The sequence below is a fragment of the Psammomys obesus genome, unplaced genomic scaffold (assembly GCF_907164565.1).
Source record: "Psammomys obesus unplaced genomic scaffold, mPsaObe1.curated_primary_1811, whole genome shotgun sequence".
NCBI classification, from domain to species: Eukaryota; Metazoa; Chordata; class Mammalia; order Rodentia; family Muridae; genus Psammomys; species Psammomys obesus.
Genome location: NW_026596125.1, coordinates 10,717,535 through 10,742,447, shown reverse-complemented (window position 1 = coordinate 10,742,447; position 24,913 = coordinate 10,717,535).

Here is a 24,913-nt window from a genome sequence, read left to right as displayed (position 1 = left end):
TGTGTGTGTGTGTGTGTGTGTGTGTGTGTGTGTGTGTGTGTGTGTGTGTGTTTATAAATGCATGCACATAGGCCTGACACAAAATATAGTGGTCAGAGGACAACTTGCAAGAGTTGGTTTTCTCTTTCCATCCTGTAGTCCTACAGATTGAATTCATATCATTAGGCTTGGTGACAAGTGCCTTAAAATGATAAGCCATCACAGCAGTCCTGTTTTCTTTTGTTTTTGTTTTCTAGAAATTATTTTATGTGTGCACATATTAATGCTTTTAATCTTTTCATGTAAATTTGAACTGTTACTCCAAGTGTTGTTTCCTTGCATTTAAATTTAATTTCTGTAAATTTTTTCATACAGACATGTACACTGAACATCTCATACTTGCACATTTGCCACTGTGCCTTTGCTGCCTTTGTTCCCCTAGACATTCTTTTTTTATTATTTTTACTATTAATTACATTTATTCACTTTGTATCCCCCCATAAGCTCCTCTCTCCTCCCCTTCTGATCCCATCCTCCCTCTCCCTTCTTCACGCATGCCCCTCCCCAAGTCCACTGATAGGGGAGGTCCTCCTCTCCTTCCTTCTGATCTTAGTCTATCAGATCCCATCAGGAGTGACTACATTCATTCTTGCTTCTACCATTTAATATATTTCCTCCCTTCTAAGTAGGACAGGTGATATGATTGAGAAATCTGTACCTAAGAATCCTAACCAGTTTTCAAAGTATCTGCAAATAGTTTTTAATTATGGCACTGACCAAATAGAGATATTTGATAAAGACTGTGCTTTTGTTTGCTTCCTTTCTAATTTGTTTATTTTATTTCATTATACTTCTTTGGATCTAAACGCTAACTCAGACAGTTTGGTAAATGTCATTTCAGTTAACACCTTGAACTGTGCACGTTTTAGTCCTTTTCTGGTTTTCTGACATCTACTTTCTTTTGTGATTTTTATGCAATAGAACTAAGTGTTCTACTCTGAACAAAGGCAGCATCTTTCACCCGTGTGGGCACTCAGGTGGGTATCAGCGAGGGAGAAGGCATCTCTGTTTTTCAGTGAAGCAGCTTGGCACAGCTCTACCCCAACATTAAAGGTGTGGCCTGTTCATAATCATCACCAGCCATGCACTGGCGTGACTTCAAGGAATGACTGCAGTCCTTGGCACTCTCAAGCTGCCTGCTCCCCCCTCCCGCCTCCCTTGTCTTGTACACTTGTATGTGAGTACTTTGATTAAAGTGGCTTCCTCCTGCTCTCTCACGACTAATGTCACTGTCAGCAAGCATGTGAGGGCACAGAAAAGGATGACTGCAGGGTTTTATCTGCTGGCTTTGACCTCTGGAATTTGAGAGTTTTCTCATGTCAATGACAAAATGGAAAAATCTGCTTAGTCTTTAGAGGAGCAAGGATAATGTGGGGAAAACATTGGGGAAGGTGAATGAATATTAAGTTCATTAAATAACTTAAATGGTGAATAAATAGTGAATAAATTAAGCTGTGATGAGACTTATTTTTAATGGGTAAATCTGAAGTTAAGCATGGAGACCAGAAGCAGACTGCTTCATGCCATGTAAACCTGTGGATGACAAAGAGTAAGTTGAGATAATCAAGGCGCTTGACAAAGTCAGCTGGACTGCAGACTCTTTAACAGCCATTCTTCCTGTCCCTCCCTCTGAGCCTACAATTATATTTTGCTTATTTTCCAAACCTGTAGTTCAAAGAGACCATGGGCAAGAGGAATGTGCATTTTCAGATCCCACGGCAGAACTTAGAGGCTGTGGAACAACACTTGTGAGGAACACACTGGAAGGTGTCCACACAAAGGGAGCAGGAGCTAATGAGAGGCACAGAGGGTGAGCAAGCTCAGCTCCTGGCTTGCATTTCTGCTAGAATGCATGGACTGTGGGGCTCCTTTCCTCATCCCCAAACTGAAGGAAAAACATCTACCCTGTAGAGTTCTTGTGAGGACTGAATGGAGTAAGATAATGTTTACAAAGGACGCACAGTAATATTCATAGACTGCAGCAATTATCGAAACAATCCGAATGTGTCAGCAAGCGCCAGGCTGTAACCTGCTGGGGTGTAGGAAGCTCACCCGGCAGCCGGTGTGATTTTAACTGTGTTCCTCATTTTCCACAAAGACTCCTCCGTGCAGAGGGTGGAAGCTTTCACTGTATGCCTGCATGCTGGGAGCTTTCTCTCTGCAATGAATGATGCTCATGTAGGCATTTCTTGGGACTCACACATTTTTGGTAGTTTTCATAAATTAATCCACAAAGAATATTTTCATTGCTGAATCTTGCCTTTTACCCTTCTTCACCACCTTTTTCACCTGTGATGTCTGTTGTAGGATTTTAGAACAGTTACTTTACGATTATTGAATTGCATCATTAGTTGTCATATTAAACCGTGAAAATTTCCACATTAGACTCGCCAAGCTTCACTGATAACCTGTGCTGCCTAATTCTTCTTCTTGGGATCTTTTGCTTTTATTCCACAGAGAAAGCTCTGAATTCATAAGTGGTCTGAAATCCTCCCTGGGAGTAATCCTAATCACCTTACAACGTCTTTCGGAGCCTCTTTTGCACAGTTTTGTCTGCACAGACAGAGAGACAAGCTCAAAATATTTGTTTGCATTTAGTCACAATAGAAGCGACCAGCTCAGACACATGATGCTATTTTGGGACCTCATCAGGATGGGTACTTGCCCTCTGGGGTCAGATTCCATGTTATTTTTTTTCTCTATGTTAACTTTATTGCATATATCCTCTTAGCTTTGTGTACCAAAAGGAGAAAATGTCTTTTAATTTTGTTTTTCAAGGAAATTTCTGTTTTATCTTCAACCAAATGTTATAATCTAAGTCATTCCATCATTATTGGTCCCTATGTTTGTCCTCTGTAAAATCTTATAATCCAGTGGGATAACAGTAAAATTCTACCCTCACTTCTCTAGCATACATACATTTAATTATATATGTTACACACACATAGTCACACACACACACACACACACACACACACACAGCCAGATATAGTCATTCAGAGTATAATCATATACTAATTGCTTATAGGTTAAAATAATACCATCAATTACTTTTATGCTGATGGGAACATTATCATTTTTGCTGAAAAGGAAACGTCTCTATGAAGTTGTGCAATATAATGAACACTCCTCTGAAGTAATTTGTCACACAGCAAGAGAGTAACTTAAGCCAGATCAAGCTCAAAAGGAGAAAGCAGTTGAGCAATATTTGCTCCCAATAAATGAAACACTTACAAGTAATGAGCCCATATAAAAACTCCTGTTAACACTTGACAGGAACAACAGGACAACATGGTATCCCTGTGACCAAAACATCAGTTAAAGGGCTTCAATTTTATGAAAAAGTCACCGATGCACTAACGTAAGTCGTGGTCAGTGGACATTGTTCTAGAACAGGGACATAAGCAGGTTCACCTGGAGTGTTGCAGGACAGATTTTGAAGTAGTTCAAGACAACGGTGGGTTTCTGTGAGGACGCAGTAATGGTCACCAATACCAGACCAAAGAAACGATTTTCGTTTTGTGAAGCAGTTACATTTGTTGAAGCTGCTTTTGTCAGTGTGTGTGACTCAGAGGCAGCTGCTTACAGAAACCGTGTCACTGGTACCGCCTGCCCAACTTGCAGAAGGTTCCCTGAAGGTCTCCTCTCCTTCAGCAAATGGTGCCTACCCACAATGCTGTAGAGACCATCCGTGCGCATTTAGGAACCTTCTGAGCTTCCTCAGCCTCTAAGTTCCTGTGCCTTAGAAATGTCCTTAGAGTCTGAAGCTATATTAGTGTATCTCCACCCTCTAGGAAAGAACGCTTCAGTTTGGAGAAATAAATAAATATAATAACCTGCCCATTTACAGGACAATTGCCATATTTCCTATTATACTGATCACTTTAAGCTGTCTGAGATGTACTTACATTATATTTCTATTAATATTATCATGGGGTTGTTGAAAGCTTGGTTCCTTTGTTTTATGTTGTTTCATCTTGACAAAGCTAAACATTTCAGTTGTAATTAAAGCATTTAAAATTACTTTTTTTTAAATTTCACAAGAACTTTCCCTTCTAGAGCTTGCATTGTCCACTGGGTGACTTGATCATTTGTCCTCTTTCACACTCATCACTCCCCAAACCTTGTCTCTTATTTTTATTGAATTATCCTTCTTATTATGTATGCATTCATCCTCAGGAACAATTAACTGTGAAGAGGATTTTCAGAAAAAAGACAACAAATGAGGCCATAATAAGATTCAAAATCTCTTTGTTCTAGGTCTGCACTTACTTGGGATTTTGGCAGAATGTGTAATTACATTTTGAATGATTTTACTTATTATGTTATCAGAAATATGAACTTTTTTATCACCTTGAGATATTATTCAGAAATCTGGTAATATCTCCATAGTTTTTAACCACTGATAAACAACTTCAATCTTAGCTGTAACCCTAGTATTGTGAAATATTCCCGGATATTTTTTTATGATTTTGGAACTGTGTTTATTCGTTATATTAATGAGTTAATAATGACATGTTTCACCGTAGAGGCTAGTTCTATTGAGCTTTATATGTTGGCGCACCGTGGCAACACTCCTGATTACTCTTGTACTCCTAGGAAATAAATGTCTATGAATTCACACTGGCCCTTGCGTCTTTGAGGTTCTCAATACACTTGTTGACATAACTTCTGAATGAATTTATTGTCATTCTTCTTCAGTACATATGAAGATCAATCCAAAAATAATGCGTTTATTTTTCAAATCTTCTTCAATTTTGCTTATACTCATCCAATTCCTATTAGTCACCACAGCTGATCTCGTAATGCAAGGGAGAGCATCTTTGCAACTTTTTCATGTTAGTGTCTCATACAGGCGCTCGCTGTCAGTACTATTAGCTTATACAGCATAGAAAAGGACATAAAGAACTACATTTTTCAGCTTTTCTGGATTTGCTGTGTTTAAATGCCACCTTCAGCCAGTTTGTCTCTGTCTCGGTCTCTGATTTTCTCTCTTTTTCCACTTCCTTTTCTTCCTCCTTCTCTTCTCATTTTCACCTTATTCTCATTAGACTTTAAGTATCAGGAAACTAATAATATTAGTGATATTGTTAATAATCATAACAATATGATTATTTAGAGTATTATAGAGTATTATAGAGTATTAGTTTTCAAATCCTTTAGGTTGAAATCTTTCTTTGATGTTTTATTTCCAGTATAAAATCTACAAGAATCTTTTCAGAATAAGTCAAAAACTTCTGTAAGCAATGAAAAATTAAGCCTAGAAAACCAAACTTTGCTTTCTCATGATGATTCAAATGAAGGTATGGGAAGGAACTGAGATGAAGTTTGTTCTCATTAACTTTGTTATTGTCCCTCTAGCACAGTCTATATGCTTTAAACCACATCTAAGCAGGCAGAAGACTTCACTTCTATTGGATTTTAGTCAAATAAACTGTAGGATTTGCTTTTCTATTTTATGAGTACATTTTAATTTAAATTATCCTTACTCAAACCTAAGAACCTTCATCTCCTCATTAAGGTGCACTAATTCCTAAATAACGGCTTTAATTTAATTCAAAGTTCTCTTGCTTGAAGTCCCTATTGCATGAATACTCTCTTTAATGTATATTGCTGATTATAATTATATATTTTTAAATTTTATTCATTTTTTTACAATTCACTCATTATATATCTCTATTGAAGCCCCCTCCCTAAATACCCCCAGTCCCTGTCTCCTTCCTTCTTATTTCTATCCCCTTCCCCTAGTTCACTGAAACAGGGAGTTCTCCTCCTCTGCCATCTGCCCATAGTTTATCAAGTCTCATCAGAACTGCCTGGATCCTCTTTCTCTGTGGCCTGGCAGGACCACAGTTACCATGTGCAAGTGATCAAAGAGCAGGCAACTGACTTCATGCAAAGGCAGCCCCTCCCCTTACTCAGGAGCCCACATAGAGACCAAGCTGCCAATTGGCTACTTCTGAGCAGGGGGTCTAGGTCATCTCTGGGCATGGTCCTTGGTTGATTCAACAGAGCCTGCAAGACCACCAGGGCTCAGACTTCTTAGCTTTGTTCATCTACTATGTGACTCCTAGAAAATATCATCCTGAGTGATGCAACCCAGAAACAGAAAGATACACGTGGTAGACACTCACTTACAAGCAGATATTAGACATATAATACAGGATAAACATACTAACTCTACAGACCTAAAGAAGCTAAACACTGAAGAGAACCCTAGGTAGGATGCTCATATCTCATTCAGATTGGCAAGCAGGATAGACACCATAAACAGTGGAAGAAAGGAAACAGGATGGGAGCCTCCTATAACGGATCTTCTGAAAGGCTCCACCCAATGGGGGCTTGAAGCAGATTCTGAAACTCACAGCCAAACTTTGGGCAGAGCACAGGGAGTCTTATGGAAGAACGGTGGGTGGATCTAATTATATTTTAATAATAAAATTCCCAATGTTAGTGGAAACTGCCCAGGTTGTATTTTCAGGCACGTTGTTAGAAGAATCTGTGAAATAATGGAGTTTACAATTTGCAAAATACCTCATGGAGGCACAGATGAAATGCTAGAAGAAACAAATTTATGAAGGCACATTTATACCAAGGAGAATGGGATAAGAAATAGAAAGCAAAATAGATTATAATTTAACAACAGTATTCTGTAGGATAGATGATTTGCTACCTATTATCTATCAATTCATGTATCCATCAATCATCTATCATAAATATCACATATAATATATCATCTATCACTCTATTTATTAGGTACCTATCCTCTGTCATGTATCTATCATCCATCTATTTAACTACCTTCTATCTATCATCTATCTCTATTACTTATCTGATAGGTGGTAGGTATAGTAGCCTGATAAATAAGTAAATGAGAGATAAATGATAGATCCCTCATAGCTAAATAGATAAATGACATGTAGAAGAGTGATATTCAATGCACATCATGAGGAAGTCACACAGATATATATTTTTTAAGCATGGATGCCTTTGAAGTGAAGTCCTGTCATTTTCCCCATCACGTGTCTAATATCTGCTATAGAACTTTGGACTTAATAGGCCCTCATTATCTCTTGATAATAAAAGAACAGGTGAGTGAAAGGAGCAGATGACAGAGAAATTACCTCACTTGTGGAAATAGCTAATATCAGAACTCCTGTTTCATTCAGTTGAATATTTAAGGGTAGAAAAAATACGTAATTAAACAAAAGTAATATGAAGACCTCAAACAAAACTTCACAGAAACTTTTCTTTGCAGCAAAAGAGGAAGCCACAGCATTGTGCCATTTTTAGTAAGAATCCCAGGATCAGGAGCGGACACTCTCTCCAGCCACCATGTTTCTCCCACTGTGTCATGCCTTCAGTGCTGGTCAGGAGGCAAAACGTGTTAACGGAATGATATTTTAGTAGGACGAAATTTGTTGTTTTGTTTTGAATTGAATTTATTTTAATTTAATTAGGTAGGGTACAGTTTTTAGATGTGTTTTAATGAGTTAAGAGATGTTGAAATGATTTTAATTGATTTAATTTGTATTTGTGAAAGAACATTTGATATTAACCAATGTCTTTTCTTGGGTCACCAAGCCTAATTTGGAGTACAAGTTCTCATAATTTTAATACTGACCATGATATTTCCAGGAATAGGATTTTCAGAAACTTTAGTAAAACTGGATTAAACCAAAGCACTCCAGGTGCCACTAGAAACACCCTCATCAGCGCTATCTCTCCCCATCCTCAGTCTCTCTGCACATTCATTTAATCCTCAGGCAGAGAAATCAGGGTATAAAAATAATATTCAGGAAATCTAGATCCAATATTTTCCAACTAGCGATTATGAGAAAAAAGCACAGAGAATGCAAGAGCCTGACTGAGTCACACCCAGCTGATTAACCTTGGAGAACCATCTCTATTTCTGAATATTAGAACTTCAGAAAAATAATTAAAATGTTAATAGCATATTTAAGTTGAAATATTTTACTTTCTAAACTAAAAGAAAACAGGCTAGTAAAAATTTTAAATGTGCCTGAGTGGTATGTACTGATAATGAAATTATTTGTATATCCTCTGCAGAAATTGTGTACAATGTGAAAATCCACTGTCTTGTTTGAATTTGTTTTCTCTGCCAGTTAAAGAATGAAAAGGCAGAAAAAAAAATCTGAAGCAACAGATAGCAACATAAAACACCTCCAGCACCACAGATATTTGAGGGGAAAAAAGCAGCAGTTGAAGAAAGGCATTTTGGGGGATGAGGAAATACACACAGAGAAAAATACTATCTGCAAAGCAGAGGAGAAAGGTGGGAAACAAAAAAGAAAGAAAGAAAGAAACCAAGAAACCAAGAAAGAAACAAAGAAAGAAAGAAGAAATCCATTCTCTTTTTGAGAGCTGGGTTTTTTTAAATAATAAATATGCCAAATATTTTATTCAGTTTTATATAATGTATAAGTATATCAAAACATACCAAACATAAGCAAAGGAATTAAATAAAACTAAAAACATGAATATTAAATATTGATTTGGTTAAGGACATTCTTTTTTTAACTTTACATATTTTTTAATTTTTATTTTTATTAATTATACCTTATTCACTTTGTAATCCCCCATAAACCCTTCCCTCCTCCCCTCCCAATCCCACCTTCCCTCTCCCTTCTCCACGCATGCCCCTCCCCAAGTCCTCTGATAGGGGAGGTCTTCCTCCCCTTCCTTCTGATCCTAGTCTAGGGTCTTTCCTGAGACTCATACTTCAACCAAGGACCATGCATGGAGATAACCTAGAACCCCTGTACAGATGTAGCCCATGGCAGTTCAGTGCCCAAGAGAGCTAGGGTTTTAAAGCCACTAAAGACTTTTCCTTCCGTACTTTACAGATGTTCAATTTGAAGAAAGGCAGGGTGAATGGGTGGCACCGAGTTGTGGTGTGGCATGTGCTGACCCAGTGTGTAACTCCTAGAGCAGGTCCATCAGCAGAGAGCCTGCTGGTGGGAGAGACAAGCTGCCAGGCTTCTGTCTGGAGGTTTGGGAACAAGTTGGCCATCTTGGAGATTTACCACCTTTATTACCTAGTTATGGCCCTCTTTCTGTCTGCCTTTCTACCTGGGAGTCTGTCTAACTCTTGGTCTCTCAATTCTAGAGGAAGAACCAAATGACTGCACCAAGACAATAAGAAAGGCTACTGTCTGTAACTGGAGTCATCAAGAATGAAATGACATTATTCACTATGAAATAGGTGGGCACAGAGGAAACATTAAATATTTATGAGTATTAGAGATACAAATTGGAATGACATACACACTGTGGAATGGATAAGGTAAAAGAAAAAAGAATTCAATGTAATTGAAGCAAAGGCCAGGCAAAGGCACGTGAAAGACGAGCAGACTTCAGTACTGCTTTAGTGCTTCTCAGCCTTCCTGTTGCTGCCACCTTCACTACCATCTTTCTTGTCATAGGGACCCCAATCATTAAATTATTCCTGTGATACTTTATCAGTGTGCTTCCTGCTACTGATAGGAATCATAATGTGCCTACCTGCCTACCTGTCTCTTCTGATGCCTTAGGTAATGCCTATGAAATGGTATTTCTACCCCCAAAGGGCTTCTGACCCACAGGTTGAAAAACCCTCTTTTAGACCATTTTGTTTTAATCAATACAAGTAAACAAATACAAAAAATGCACATGTTCATTGATTTTAAAAGTGTGAGTTTTTATCAAGTAGGACAACAGTCAAAGAAGAGAGCTTCGAATAGCTGCCTTCTCTTCTACTGATTAGCACACGTCACCACAAACTCCACTTCCAGCCAAACCTCTTTTCTACACTCATATAGAGTAATAATAATGACTGCAGGTAAAAATCACACTTCAGTTTTGAAAGTCTTAACCATAGTCACATGACAGCACAACAAAAAAAATACCTAAAATGCCTGTAAAATCACTCTGAAATGAGATATGAACGTGGGAATACTTTTATTATTTTAGCAGTTTTCCCGTTTATCACTAATAGTGTCCTGGTTTATCTAACATGGGGCTGAAACTTGATGAACAACCACACAGTTTGTTTTTCCCCACAGGAATCCCCGTTCTCCCTCCTGATGCCACACTCCCAAGCCCTGCCGTGAAATGAAGGGTCTCTGTGTCATTTCCAAGCATCTATCATTCAGTGCAATCGACCAAACGATATCAACAGAGAAGTTGTGACAACAGCATTTCTATGTATTCATTTTGACCTTTTAATTGTGATGGCTCAGAAGACTGGCCTTAAGACTGTCTTTGGAATTGGCAGAAAACAACCATTTTCTATTCTGAGGCAGGCTCAGTGACTGATTGGAGTAGGTATAAAGATCGCTTTCTGTTTTATGATGTGTACATGAATGAAAGTACTAAACCATTCTAATGATAGATAAGAAAATTATTTCCACTGTAGCTGAAAGAAATAAAATGTACCCATCCTAAATTAAAAAGGTCTAAAACTTTGCAAGCTCATCAAAAGTGCACGGGCAACAAAGAAATGCAGGTTTATTACCCATTTTGGAACACCTTAATTTCTTAACATTTATCATTTTTCTGCTTCGTTACTGTTGGTGTGTTTCTCAATATCTTCTGGGAAACCTAATTTCTTGCAGAAGAGAGTACTAAATATAGGTCAGACTAATAAAGAGTACTGGGTTCCCCCATTTTATTAGCATGCTGCATTGTTAATTTTATTTCATTGACACTGTTGCCCTTGTAACATCTGTGTCCTCATTTTGTTAGCATGATTTATCACTGAAAAGCTGGATGTGAACTTGACGGATGCAAGCAGCATAATATTTAAGAATGTCACATTTTTTTCATGCATTGTCCCTCAGATTAGTGAGTTTTGGTTGAATTGTATTCATAATATGAGCACAAACTTTCTCAAAAGATAGTATGAAGAGTGTGGGTCCAGAGAGTCAGCTACATGGTGGAAAACTGTCTGTGGCTTGTCCAAACTGTCTGATTTGGATTTCCAGCTCCCATGGTAGCTGGCTCACAACTTCCAAAACTCCAGTTCTGGGAAATCCAGCACCTACTTCTGTCCTCTGTAGATGCTGAATGCATGTGATATGCACACACAGAGCATGCACGCACTCATGCACGCACACACACTTGCACGCTCACTTTTTAAAAGAAAATATAAAGAGTGTTGTCAGATGGGAATTCCGTACTTCTATCAATCACCCTTTCCTCTGTCTTTATTTGATTTCAGAATTCTGATCCCCAGCTCAAACCAAACTTTGTTCAGCATTATTCAGGTTTAAGTTAGGACTGTCAGAACTGCCTACCTTTTTCTTCATAAAGTGATAGGCTGTTGCTGATAGAATTTATTTGGCATTTCTGAGCACAGAGCTGAGATGTTAGTGACATACAGGCTAGCCTTGACCAATGAGCCAGGAGTTTAGAAAGCATGTTTTCATACTTTTTTACCAGAAAAAAGAAACTGAAACCGTTTGAAAAGTTCCTCACAATGTGCTCTAGAATCACTCACTTTTTTTTTGAAGCACTCAACTTGTTTTATTCAAATTAGCTTAGAAAGTAACAGTTACCTATACAGGATGCTCATAACCACTTATTACTGGATGTTTCTCCACCTGCATCAAGTTTACCTTACTATCCTATCTCACATTTCTCCTACAGCCACTGCACTCCCCTTCTGCTTTGTGATATTTTCTTTATTATCTCTTTCTTTAAAGACTTTTCCCCAGTCTCACAGGACCCTTTTTGGCTTCCTGGCCTTTACTCACAGTTGCTTCCACCAGGACACACAGTTAACAGTTGGAAAGCAGAATCCCCATTTCAGAGAGAATGCTCAATACACAGAAGCTTAGCAAGTCAGGTTTATTGGTCCTCTTTTTACAATAGCATGGACATTAAATCCATTTAAACTTCCACCAGTGAGTTACTGGATAATTAAAACGTGGCACATATAGACAATGAGATTAAATTCAGCCACAAAGAAATGTTAACATTAGAAGAAGTTTCACAGAAATGGAGAAAAAAACATTAAGTGAACTGCAATCATTCACTTATTTCCTGTGTATTTTTCTATTATTATTGTTGTTGTTGTTGTTACAATTTATTCACTTTGTGTCCCATTTATAGCCCTCATCTCCTCCTGGTGGCACCCTGCCTCGCGCTTTCTCCTCTATCCCTCTTCCCTAGTTCCACTGATAGAGAAAGTCCTCCTTCCCTATTGTCTGACCCTAGCCTATCAGGTCTCATCAGGACTGCCTGGATCTTCTTCCTCTGTGGGCTGACTAGGTTGCTCCACCACGGAGAAATGATGAAGGAGCAGGCAACCTAGTTCATATCAGAGACTGTCTCTTCTTGTACTAGGGAACCCACATGGAGACTGAGCTGTCCATGGGCTACATCTGAGCAGGAGGTCTAAGTCCTCTCTATGTCTTTGCTTGATGCATCAGTCTTTGCAGTTCCCCCCCGAGCCCTGCTTCTTTTGGCTTTGTTGGTCTCCTTGTGTGGTTCCTGTCCTCTTTGGGACCTTTTTAATTCTCATTCTTCCAAAAAAGACAAGGGAACAGGACAGGAGCCTACCACAGATGGCCTCTGAAAGACTCTACTGGTCTGGGTATCGAGTGCAGAGGCTGAGACTCATAGCCAAATTTTAGGCAGAGTGCAGGGAATCTTAGGAAAGAGGAGAAGATAGAAATAGCTAGAGGGGACAGCAGCTCTAAAAGGAGACCAACAAAGCCAATAAAACTGAGCCCTGGGGAAACTGCAGAGAATGACACCTCAGCCAAAGACAATGCATGAAGAGGACCTAAAACCCTGGCTCAGATGGAGCCCACAAACTGAGTCTCCACATGGGGTCCCTAGTAAGTGGAGCATGGGCTTTCTCTGGCATGAACTCAGTGGCAGGGTCCCTGATCACCTTTCCTTGGGGTTGCAAGGTTGCCAGTCCACAGAGGAAGACAATGCAACCAGTCCTGATGAGACCTGATAGGTCAGGATCAAATGGCAGGGGAAGAGGAGCTCCCCTATCAGTGGACTAGGGGAGGGACAAAGGGGGAGGAGAAGGAGGGAGGGTGGGATTGGGAGGAGATGGTGGAGGGGTCCACAGCCTGGATACAAATTGAATAAATTGTAATAAATGATAGTTTTAAAAAGAAATAAAAGTTATAGAAAAATAAAAACAAAACAAAAAAATCTCCCTGTGCTCTGTCCAGTGTTTGCCTGTGAGTCTCTGCATCTGTTTGGATACCCTGCTGGTTGGGATCTTTTAGAGGACATCTGTGGTAGGCTCCAGTCCTGTTCTCTCTCTTCTACTGCTTCCAGTGTCTGTCCTGTTCTTCCTTCTGAATGAGAAATAAGAGTCTTCCCTAGAATCCTCCTTGTCATTTGGCTTTGTTGTGTGTGTAGATCTGAGTATGTTCATCCAACATAATACGGTTAATATACAGTTATAAGTATATACCATGTGTGTGTTTCTGCTTCTGGGCTACCTTACTCAGAAAGATTTTTCTAGTGCCTACCATTTGCCTGCAAATTTCATGATGTCCTTGTTTTTATTAACTGAGTAGTATTCTGGTGTACATATGTACCACAATTTCTGTATCCATTCTTTGGTTGAGGAATATCTGTGTCTTCAGTTCAGTCCCATTCATCTTCCAGTCTGTTTCTATGCCAGTGCCATGCACCTTTTTTTTTTTTAATTTGTTGTTCTATAGATCAGGAATGAAGATACCTTCTTGTACTGTTCTTTTACTGTACAGGATAGTTCTAGCTATTCTGAGTTTTTTTGGCCCTGTCTCACTGTAGTTGGTAGGCATTATGTGATTTCATTTTTAATTGGTTTTATTTGTTAAAAGTCAGGTGTTTTTATTAGATTTCTGACTGGAATGAGATTAGATCTCAGTGTTGTTTTAATCTGAATTTCCATAATTGATAAGAGTAGTGTATACTCTTTCAGTTATTTCTTTTCCATATTTTTTTCTCCTTTTGAGAACTCTCTGGTCATAGCCACAATCCGTTTTAATAGGGTTATTTGTTGTTAACCTTTTTGAGAACTTTATAGATCTGGATAATAAGACTATGTCAGATATACAGTTTGCAAAGATTTTTTTCCCTCCCTGTTGCATTTGTCTTAAGTTGAATGAATGTTTTCTTTGCTCCACAGAAATATGTTAGTTGTATAATGTCCCACTTGTTAATTGTCGCGCTTAATTCCTGGGAAAGATAGTCCTACTCAGAAAGCCTCTTTCAGCACCTGCACCCGTGTCTTGTCAATTACTGCCCATGTTTTCTTCTGATAGTTTCAGCATTTCAGGCTTCAAATTAAGGTATCCAAAGAACTTGTAATAGACTTTGAGAAAGATTATAGACATGGATTTAATTTCACTCTTTTGCATATGTCCTTCCACTTCTCCCAGAGGCATTTGTTTAAAATGGCTTTTTTTTTTCACCAATGTACATTTCATCCTCTCTGCAAGTATTAGGTATGTGTACTCATATTTCTATGTCTTATAGTATTTATTTCATATTATTAGTAATGTTAATATTAATAAAACCTTGGGTTTTCAATGAAGCTGATAATTTACACTTTCAATGTGAAAATAAGAATTACAATATCATTTGTTCTCTGACTTAAAATAAAGTATACACTTCTACTCACATTAAAGTCCTACATTCTCTTACCCCATGTCCTCTCTCTTGATAATCTTTTTTAGGTGTTATAGATTTCATTATGTTTATCATATCTTATAGGTCTATATAAGTGAGTATATACCATGTTTGTCTTTCTCCTTCTGGGATATTTCACTCAGGATGATCTTTTCTAGATCCCACCATTTGCCTGCAAATTTCATGATTTCCTTATTTTTCATTGCTGAGTAATACTCCATTGTATAGATGTACCACAGTTTCTGCATCCATTCTTCAGTTGAGGGGCATCTGGGTTGTTTCCAGGTTCTGGCTATTACAAATAAAGCTGCTATAAACATGGTTGAGCAAGTATTCCTTTTGTGTACTTGAGCAAACTTTGGGTATATACCTAGCAGTGGTATAGCTGGGTCTTGAGGAAACACTATTCCTAATTGTCTTAGAAAGCGCCAGATAGATTTCCAGAGTGGTTGTACCAGTTTACATTCCCACCAGCAGTGGAGGAGGGTTCCCCTTTCTCCACAACCTCTCCAACATGTGTTGTCCCTTGAGTTTTTCATCTTGGCCATACTGATGGGTGTAAGGTGATATCTCAGGGTCGTTTTGATTTGCATTTCCCTGATGGCTAATGAGGATGAGCATTTCTTTAAGTGTTTCTCTGCCATTCGATATTCCTCTGTCGAGAATTCTCTGTTTAGCCCTGTTCTCCATTTTTTAATTGTATTACTTGATTTTTTGCTGTTTAACTTCTTGAGTTCTTTATATATACTGGGGAGACCCTTCCCAGCCAAAGCACAAAATTTCATGATTAGCTATCAGGGAAATGCAAATCAAAATGACCCTGAGATATCACCTTACACCCATCAGAATGGCCAAGTTGAAAAACTCAAGGGACAACACATGCTGGAGAGGTTGTGGAGAAAGGGGAACCCTCCTCCACTGCTGGTGGGAATGTAAGCTAGTACAACCACTCTGGAAATCTATCTGGCACTTTCTAATACAATTAGGAATAGTGCTTCCTCAAGACCCAGCTATACCACTGCTAGGTATATACCCAAAGTTTGCTCAAGTACACAAAAGGGATACTTGCTCAACCATGTTTATAGCAGCTTTATTTGTAATAGCCAGAACCTGGAAACAACACAGATGCCCATCAACGGAGGAATGGGTACAGAAATTGTGGTATTTTTACACAATGGAATACTATTCAGCAATTAAAAATGAGGAAATCATGAAATTTGCAGGCAAATGGTGGGATCTAGAAAAGATCATCCTGAGTGAAATATCCCAGAAGGAGAAAGACAAACATGGTATATACTCACTTATATAGACCTATAAGATATGATAAACTTAATGAAATCTGTACACCTAAAAAAGATAATCAAGAGAGCAGACATGGGGTAAGATGATCAATCCTCGTTTAGAAAGACAGATGGGATGTGCATTGAACGTATGACAGGAGTCTACTGAGCGCATCTGAAAGACTCTAACTATCAGTGTTTTCAAAGAAGATACAAAAACTCATGACCAAACTTTCGGCAGAGTACAGGGAATCATATGAAAGAAGGGGAGTTAGTATGATGGGGAAAGGATAGAAGCTCCACAAGGACCAAATATATCTGGGCACAGGGTCTTCTCAGAGACTGTCATTCAACCAAGGACCATGTATGGATATAACCTAGAACCTCTGCTCAGATATAGCCTGTGGTAGCTCAGTAACCAATTGGTTTTCCATAGTGAGGGGAACAAGGACTATTTCTAACAGGAACTCAATGACTGGCTCTTTGACCTCCCCACCCCCCAAGGGAGGAGCAGTCCTGTTAGGCCACAGAGGAGAGCTTTGCAGCCAGTCCTGAAGATACCTGATAAAACAGGTTTGGATGAATGGGGAGGAGGTCCCCCCCCCATCAGTGGACTTGGAAAGGGGCATGGTGGAGTTGAAGGAGGGAGGGTGGGATTAGGAGGGAATGAGGGAGCGGGACACGGCTGGGATACAGAGTTAATAAAATGTAACTGATAAGAAAAAAATAAAATTAAATTAAAAAAAAGTCCTACATTCTTACATTCAGAGTTGGTTTAACTTAAATGTTTGCAAAAATTTCTCCATATTTGGAAATTTATTTGTACAAACTTCTCGGCCTAATATTGAGCACCTTGTCCTACTGAAAATCTGAACAAGGATGTGGCTCTTTCTCACCCTTCATGCCGCAAACCCTGTACTTGTTTTCTCAATCGCAGATGCAGCCAGCTCTGTCTTCCAGAATGGTGTGTGACTGGCGCGAACATGACTCTTTGTAAGTTCTGATTCTGTTTTGATTCAAATCGAAGTGAATGTGAACTGTATCTATAGATATCTTTGGACCCTCTCAATATGCATATATATTAGTCATTTAACATAGATAAGTTTTGAAAGGAATTATTAATATAGAAACTGGTCATTAAAACTAGCTATTATAGCATCACTTATTTGAAATAATATCCTGAAATGGTAAAGTGAGAATTTCATTTTGCAGGTTAGAGAGCTTGGTTTATTCCCTCAACTAACAGAAATTCATCTCTAAAAGCGGCCATGGGGTTCACCAATGAAGTAACAGTAATGCTTCAGGCTCCACTCAGAGTGTGGGGTGTCCTCTATGCGATATAGACTGTGCTCTTATTCCAACCCACTTCTTCCTGACCCATTTACCATCTTTTCTGTCATTCATTCAGAAAACAGCCACATGCAAGTGTAGGTTGTTAACACAGCCTCTAAATGACGGTGTTTATCCCAGAATTTCTCCCCTGAATCTGAATCATATCCTTGTAGAAACCTAATCAGCCATTTAGATATATGTAAAAATCTGGATGCAGGAGAAATTTCATATTCTGGTGAGAAATAATGTGGGATAGAAAAATAATGGGCAATTGTTCTTCCCATCATATTCGACCAAAAAAATATTATTTTATATAGTACCTTAAGGGATCAATTTGGATTGAATTACATTTGAGATACAATCAATAACCCCTTCTTGATATAACTGTACTTCCTTCCATTTTCTTAGAAGTACCAATCTCCAAAGCCATGGGGCCACCTGCATTTCAGAAAAAAAAGAGATAAAAAGGGAACTTCATATAACTGCTATTTTAAAGACAGTGCGGGACTGAAGATAATTTGAATAATTAATGCTCTAGAAATCTAACTTCAGGGATGGGTTTATAATTGAACCACCAGTTATGTCGAGATGATTGCTGAACTTGCTTATTTGCCATTAACATTGGCAATAATAATATATATAGCCCAGGTGATAAAAATGTATATTCAGCCAACCTAGGATATTATTTTTTTACTTAGAGTCTTCTATATTCTGACAGTGAAGTAGTACCTCTTTTTTGATGATGAAGGTCAAATATAATTCTAAATGAAAATTTCAATCTTTTAGATCCATTCCTACAAGGAGATAACAGGGACCAAGTCTAACTATAGCTTTTAAGGCTAGAAAAGTAATGTTATATCTACCAATTGTAGTCTCAAACCATTTCAGTTTTTTTTTTTGTTTGTTTTTTGTTTTTTGTTTTTTTGTTTTTTAATCAATGAAGGACATTCTGGTGAATAAGACTTTTTTATTTTAAAACCTAGGTATCTCTGGGACAAGTTGACACTAACTCTCTTTAAAAACACTCTTATTTCCTTCTTGAAAAGGAAAATCTGGGACCAGTAAGATGGCTCAGCAAAGCCAGCTCTGTCACAAAGCCTGGAGACATGAGTACAATCCCTAAGTTCCTGGAAGGAAAGAAACAACTCGTGAGAGTTTCCTCCAGCTTCCACACACCCTGGGACATGTACACATGCACATATGCATGAATATATGCACGCATTTCACACACAACAACAATAATGATAAAAAATTCAAAAAGACATATATCTGTAGGTGGCCAATGTAAGAATGACCTTAGTAATTTCCTGAACGATCACGGAATTGCATCCAAATCCATATTTAAATTATTGCTGTCACAGTCATATAGTGCAAGACACTGGATAATAAATGTTTGTTTCAATTAGTATTGCCCTATCAGAGACTGTTGACTCAAACTACTGTTTCACAAACATCTTCAAAACACAATGTTACTATAGATAATTCTACTCACTCTGATGTATTGTTCAAGAATTAGAGATTAATGATTTGTGACAACCTAAGATACTTCTTATGGACCTTGCCTACTGAAAACAAGTGGGCAGGAACAGGCCAGGAAATTACCTATATTTGTACTTCCTGTTTCTTGTCTATCAGATCCCTGTAAGCGGCCCTGTGAGTCATCTCGAACATGTGTTCACATTCAGATGGGAAAGAAACCCATCAACCATGGAAACAGGACCTAGAGGCTAACATTCTCATTTGGTATTCCTAATTCATGCAAACAAATCCACATGCCTTCCCCCACAAAAAAAAAAAAAAAAAAAAAAAAAAAAATCCTTAAGGGATCCATATCTACTTGTTTATGTTTCTTTTCCACCCTAATCCTCAGGTTAATAACCCAAGTGACCTATCTGCACATGACACACAAAATGTGAAAGTCGGGAATTCTTTAATCTAGCATCAATGACTTACTACCCTGTCTAAGTCAGAACTCTGACTGCAAGAAACAGAAGTAATAGAACCCAAACTACTTTAAACATACAGTGTGACCCATTAGCTAAATTAGCTAAAAATTTAAGTAAGTTGGGTTCAAGATCTTGGGTCATTTTTTAGTCATTGGCTCTATTGCCTGTTTCTGCTCTGCTTATTCTTCTGTGGTACCTTCACTTAGAAAACTTCCTGCACATTGATGGCCTCTTTAAAGGAAAATAATCTCAAACCAAGAAGGAAAGGATGTTTGCTTTCTCAGAAGCTCTTGTAAAAGTCTTTGAATTGGATCACATTGCCATAGTCTTAGGTGTGGGTTGTATTTGTTCCGGGGCGGGGGAGGGTGTCTCAGAGCCTGTTGTGAGGTGTGATGTGATCTACTGATGGGTGGCTCCTCTTATACATTTCCTCTCAGCTCAACAGCACAGTTTAAGTGTTGGAAAGGATAATTCACCTGGGAAAAACAGAAAGTAGTCACCTGCAGTGAAAAGGGGTGGGTTTTGGGCAAGCAGAAGAAAAATCTACTGCAAAGATCTTTTCAATTTTTATGCCTCATTCGTTCTGCATACATTCAACCTTATCAACTTCCTCATCATCACAAAACCTAGCTCTCCTGCTGGAACTCCAACCTTTCCTATCTTAATAAACACACATCCCCTTTCACATTCCCATTAGAGAAGCTCCTTGTCAAGTGGCCTGTTTCCAGTACTCTGTGTGAGCTTCTTCCTCTCTTGATACGAACATCATGGGGGGATAGCGAATCACTTCATCAGCATCCTCTATTCCTGCTTTGTGCAAGGGTGGGCATTCAAGTAGCAAGGAAATCTACTGAGGTCATCAGAACTTCACTGATGCATGCGATCAATTGTCAGAACATCTTCATAATAAACAGAGAGGCCAGCTGAGGCGCTTGACTGCTCAGTTCATCATGGAAACTAATGCTATGGACATATCTAGTGGCATAATAAAGAAGATAAAGAATCCAGATAGAAAAGTCACATTGTTAAAAATATCAGCAGTTTCCTGATTTTTATATACACTAGACAAGGCTGAGACTTAAAAATGAACTAGCTTTTTGAGACTTAGTGTCACAAGTCGACCTTTAATCTCTAGAAGGGTGCAATCTCTGTCCACTCTGTTAATCAGATATTCTTGTCTAAATCAGGAATTTCTCCTGTTCTCACATGAAAAGAACTGAAAAACACTGGCTTAACATCTCCTATTAAGTTGTCATAGTTCACGCTAAGAGCAGAGTCTTCAGGAAAGTGTTGAGTTTCTAGGTGTCCTAATTAACTGGGCTCGCAGTCTTAGCTGCTACTTAAATTTCTCCAGTCAATGCACATAATGTCCTCACTCTGTCACAAGGTGAATAGAAAGAAAAAGCATATCTATGTTTGTGCATAAAGGCTTACCCCATGGGTAAAAGGACTTAAGGGGTTTTATTTATTTATCATGAACTCAGGGATGGCATTTAAAAAAAAAAAAAAAAAAGAAACTAGTACAAATTAGATCATGGTTCACGCATGGGCAGGTAGACAAGATGCTACTGAGGCCTGACCAGAGCCCACATAGCTCTTGCATTGCAGCACTAAAATGAATTGAAAAGGACTTATAAGAGTTTTTCATGGTTTCTCTGTAGTTTGATTTAGAACTTACTTTATTTGTCAAAAGAATTATGCTAGCTTTTTTACAGAGCTCCAAACTATTTCTGTATATCTGTGAGCACCTATTTCAGAACACAGGATTAGATTACAAACTTACTTGGTATTTAAATAGGATCAGATTTTGCCTTTCTGCAATCATTGATTTTTTTTCTTGGCTTATCTTTACCAACAGATTACATCATCAAATCTTGCCATATAATATATTTAACAATTTTTTCCAGACTGACATCACAACCATGGCTTCTCTGGATAGTTACCAAATATTCTATATTCACTGACAGCCTTCTGATTTTACAAGAGATTTTTTGGTTTCATCTGCAATGACATGTTATGCCAAATGGTATCAGTCTTAGGCTTTTATTGCTGTGAAGAGACACCATGACCACTGCAACTCTTACAGAGAAAAACGTTTAATTGGGGCTGGCTTACAGTTTCAGAGGTCTACTCCACTATCTTCATAGTGTAAAACATGGCAGTATCCAGGCAGACATGTGTAGGAGGAACCAAGATTTTACATCTTCATCCGTAGCAGCAGAGGGAAACTCTGTGCCACACTGGGCATAGCTAGAGCTTAGAAGACTTCTCCTTCACAGTGACACACTTCCTCCAACAAGACCACATCTGCTCCAATAAGGACACACCTTCTAGCAGTGCCATTCCCCGTTGCCTGCCTTTCAAACACATGAGTCTTTGTGGGCATACTTATGAAACCACCACAGTGTCTAACTTTGTAATATAATTAGACAAAACCTGTGTGCAATGAGTTTAAAATCTTCTGTACCTCTCAGAAGGGTGGCTCTGAACAGTTTAGCTTTGTTGTTTTTTGAATGGCTCTTTAAAAAAAAAGTATTTTAATTTATTCTTTGAAAATTTCATACATGCTTAAATGTGTTTATATATCTACTTCAACCTACTTCCAGTGCCACTTCTACAGCCCCAACATGCCTTCCTTCCAACTTTATGTGCTGTCTTTTTATTAATTTAAATTTTATTAATTACAATTTATTCACTGTGTATCCCACCTGTAGCTCCCCCCTCCCCCCTTCTCCTCTCCACATCCCACCCTCCCTCCTCCTTCTCCACCCATGCCTCTCCCCCTGTCCGCTGATAGGGGAGGTCTTCCTTCCCTTCCTTCTGATCCTAGTCTATCAGGTCTCATCAGGAGTGGCTGCATTGTCATCTTCTGTGGTCTGATAATGCTGCTTCCTCCTTGGGGGGGGGGGGTGATCAAAGAGCAGGCCAAACAGTTCATGTCAGAAGAAGTCTCTGTTCCCATTACTATGGAACCCAATTGGACACTGAACTGTCATGGGCTACATCTGTGAAGGGGTTCTAGGTTATCTCCATGGTCCTTCATTAGAGTATCAGTCTCAGAAAAGACCCTTGTGCCCAGATTTTTTGGTTTTGTTGCTCTCCTTGTGGAACTCCTGTCCTCTCCAAGTCTTACTATCTCCCACTTCTTTCTTAAGATTCCCTGAACTCTACCCAAAGGTTGGCCATAAGTCTCAGCATCTGCTTTGATACCCTGCAGGGTAGAGTCTTTCAGAGGCTTTCTGTGGTAGGCTTCTGTCCTGTTCCCCATTTTCTCCTTCTGATGACCATCCTCTTTGCCTTTCTGAATGGGGATTGGACTTTTTAGCCAGAGGCCTCTTTCTTGATTAGTATCTTTAGGTGTATAGATTGCAGTAGGTTTATCCTATATTATATGTCTAACATCCACTTATGAGTGAGTATATACCATGTGTGTCTTTCTGCTTCTGAGATATCTCACTCAGGATGACCTTTTCCAGTTCCACCATTTACCTGTGCTGTTTTGTTTTGTTTTTTTTTTTAAAGAATATACAGCCCCATGAGTCCAATTAGTATTGTATACATGGTCATCTATACCTTTCCACTAAGAGTAAGGCATCAGTAACATATCCTATGCCCAAGTTGGATCTATTAACCCTTTAATTTTGTGAAGGTCTTGTGCAGATGATCACAGCTTCTGTAAATTCATGTGTGGGACAGTCATTCCCTGTCCAGAAGACAGGATCTATTGCATTCCTCCCCATCATCAAGTTCTTTCTTTCTTTCTACTTACTCCTTTTGAATGAGTTAGAGAAATTGGTGTATTTTACCATCTATGAATGACTACTTGCTTACTTTTCTTTTTTTTAACCATATCATACTTATCTATTAGTATTTTTAATTTCTTAATGTGATTAATTTCTTTTTTCATTTAGAATTTATTTTATTTTTAAACTTTATTATCATTATTATTATTATTTACTATTTTTCTATTTGTATCCCAGTTGTAGACCCCTCCCTCATCTCCTTCTGGTCTCACGCTCCCTTCCTCTTCCTTCCTTACCTTTTTCCCTAGTCCACTGATAGAGGAAGGCATTCTTCCCTACTGTCTGACCATAGCCTATCAGGTCCCATTAGGATTGCCTGCTTCTTCTTCCTCTGTGGGCTAGCTAGGTCGCCCCACCAGGGAGAAGTGATCAAGGAGCAAGGGACTGAGTTTATGTCTGAGACTGTCTCTTCTACCCTTACAAGGGAACCCACATAGAGACTGAGCTTTCTATGAGCTACATTTGAGCAGGGGCTCTAGGTCCTCTTTATGTATGGTCTTTGGTTGATGCATTAGTCTCAACAGTCCTCCCTGGGCCCTGCTTCTTTTGTCTTTGTTTGGTTCCTGTCCCTTCTGGGTCCTTTTATATTCCCCTTCTTCCATAAGACTCCCTGTGCTCTGTCCAAAGTTTGGTTATGAATCTCTGCATCTGCTTCGATCCCCTGATCTTGTGCTGGTTGGAGTCTTTTAGGGGACATCTGTGGTAGACTCGAGTCTTGTTCTCTATTTTCTACTGTTTCCAGTGTCTATCCTGCTTTCACTTCTGAATGAGAATGACCCTCCTTGCAATTTATCTTCCTTAGGTCTATATATTTTAGTATATTTATTCTATATAATATAGCTATTTTTAACATTTGTTTTTATTTTGAGAATTTAATATATTAGTAATTTGTATATTTATACTCTCCCCATCCAGCTCATCCAATGACCCAGTCTGAATTTCTGTGCCTTTTAAATTTATTTTGTGATTCACACACACAGAGAGAGAGAGAGAGAGAGAGAGAGAGAGAGCTACACAGAGAGAAATAAATGTATGTATAAATACAACATGATGAGTCCATTTAATGTTGCTTCTATGTATATGGTTTGGGGGACCACTAAGATTAGATAACTTATCAGGGGCCATTGCTACTTCTCATCATTCCCCTATAAACACCACTTAAGTGAATGCAGCTCTTCCTTTAACGGTGTAGCCTTGTTTGTTCACTATGCTAATTGCCATGTAATCAGGTGGTTAGTTTGCCATTAGCTAAGCTTGCATGAACTCAGCTTCCCTGTCCCATCCAAAGCACACTACCTTGTAGCTGAAATCTTGTAAGAGTCCTCTGACTCCTCTTCTGTGGTGTTCTCTGAGGCTTTGGTCTCGAGGTTGTGTTGTACTTAGCCAGATGAGTTGGGCATGTGCAGCCCATGTTCAGCTGTTTTCTGACTCTTGACCAGTAGGGGATTTCTATGATGGTCTCTACTGTGACAAAAGAACCCTCTTTGCATCTGCTTTGATACACTGCTAGGTAGAGTCTTTCAGAGGCCCTCTATGGTAAGCTCCTATGTTGCTTCTCATTTTCTCCTATTTCCAATGTCCATCCCGTTTGTCTTTCTAAGTAAGGATTGATCTTCTTACCCCAGGTCCTCCTTGTTAAGCTTCTTTAGGTGTACAAATTTTAATATGTTTATACTATCTTATAAGGCTAGTATCCACTTATGAGTAAGTATATGCCGTGTGTGTCTTTCTGCTTCTGGGATACCTCACTGAGGATGATCTTTTCTAGACCCCACCATTTGCCTGCAAATTTCATGATTTCCTCATGGCCAAACTTTGGACAGAGTGCAGGGAATCATATGAAAGAATAGAGAGTTAGTAAGAC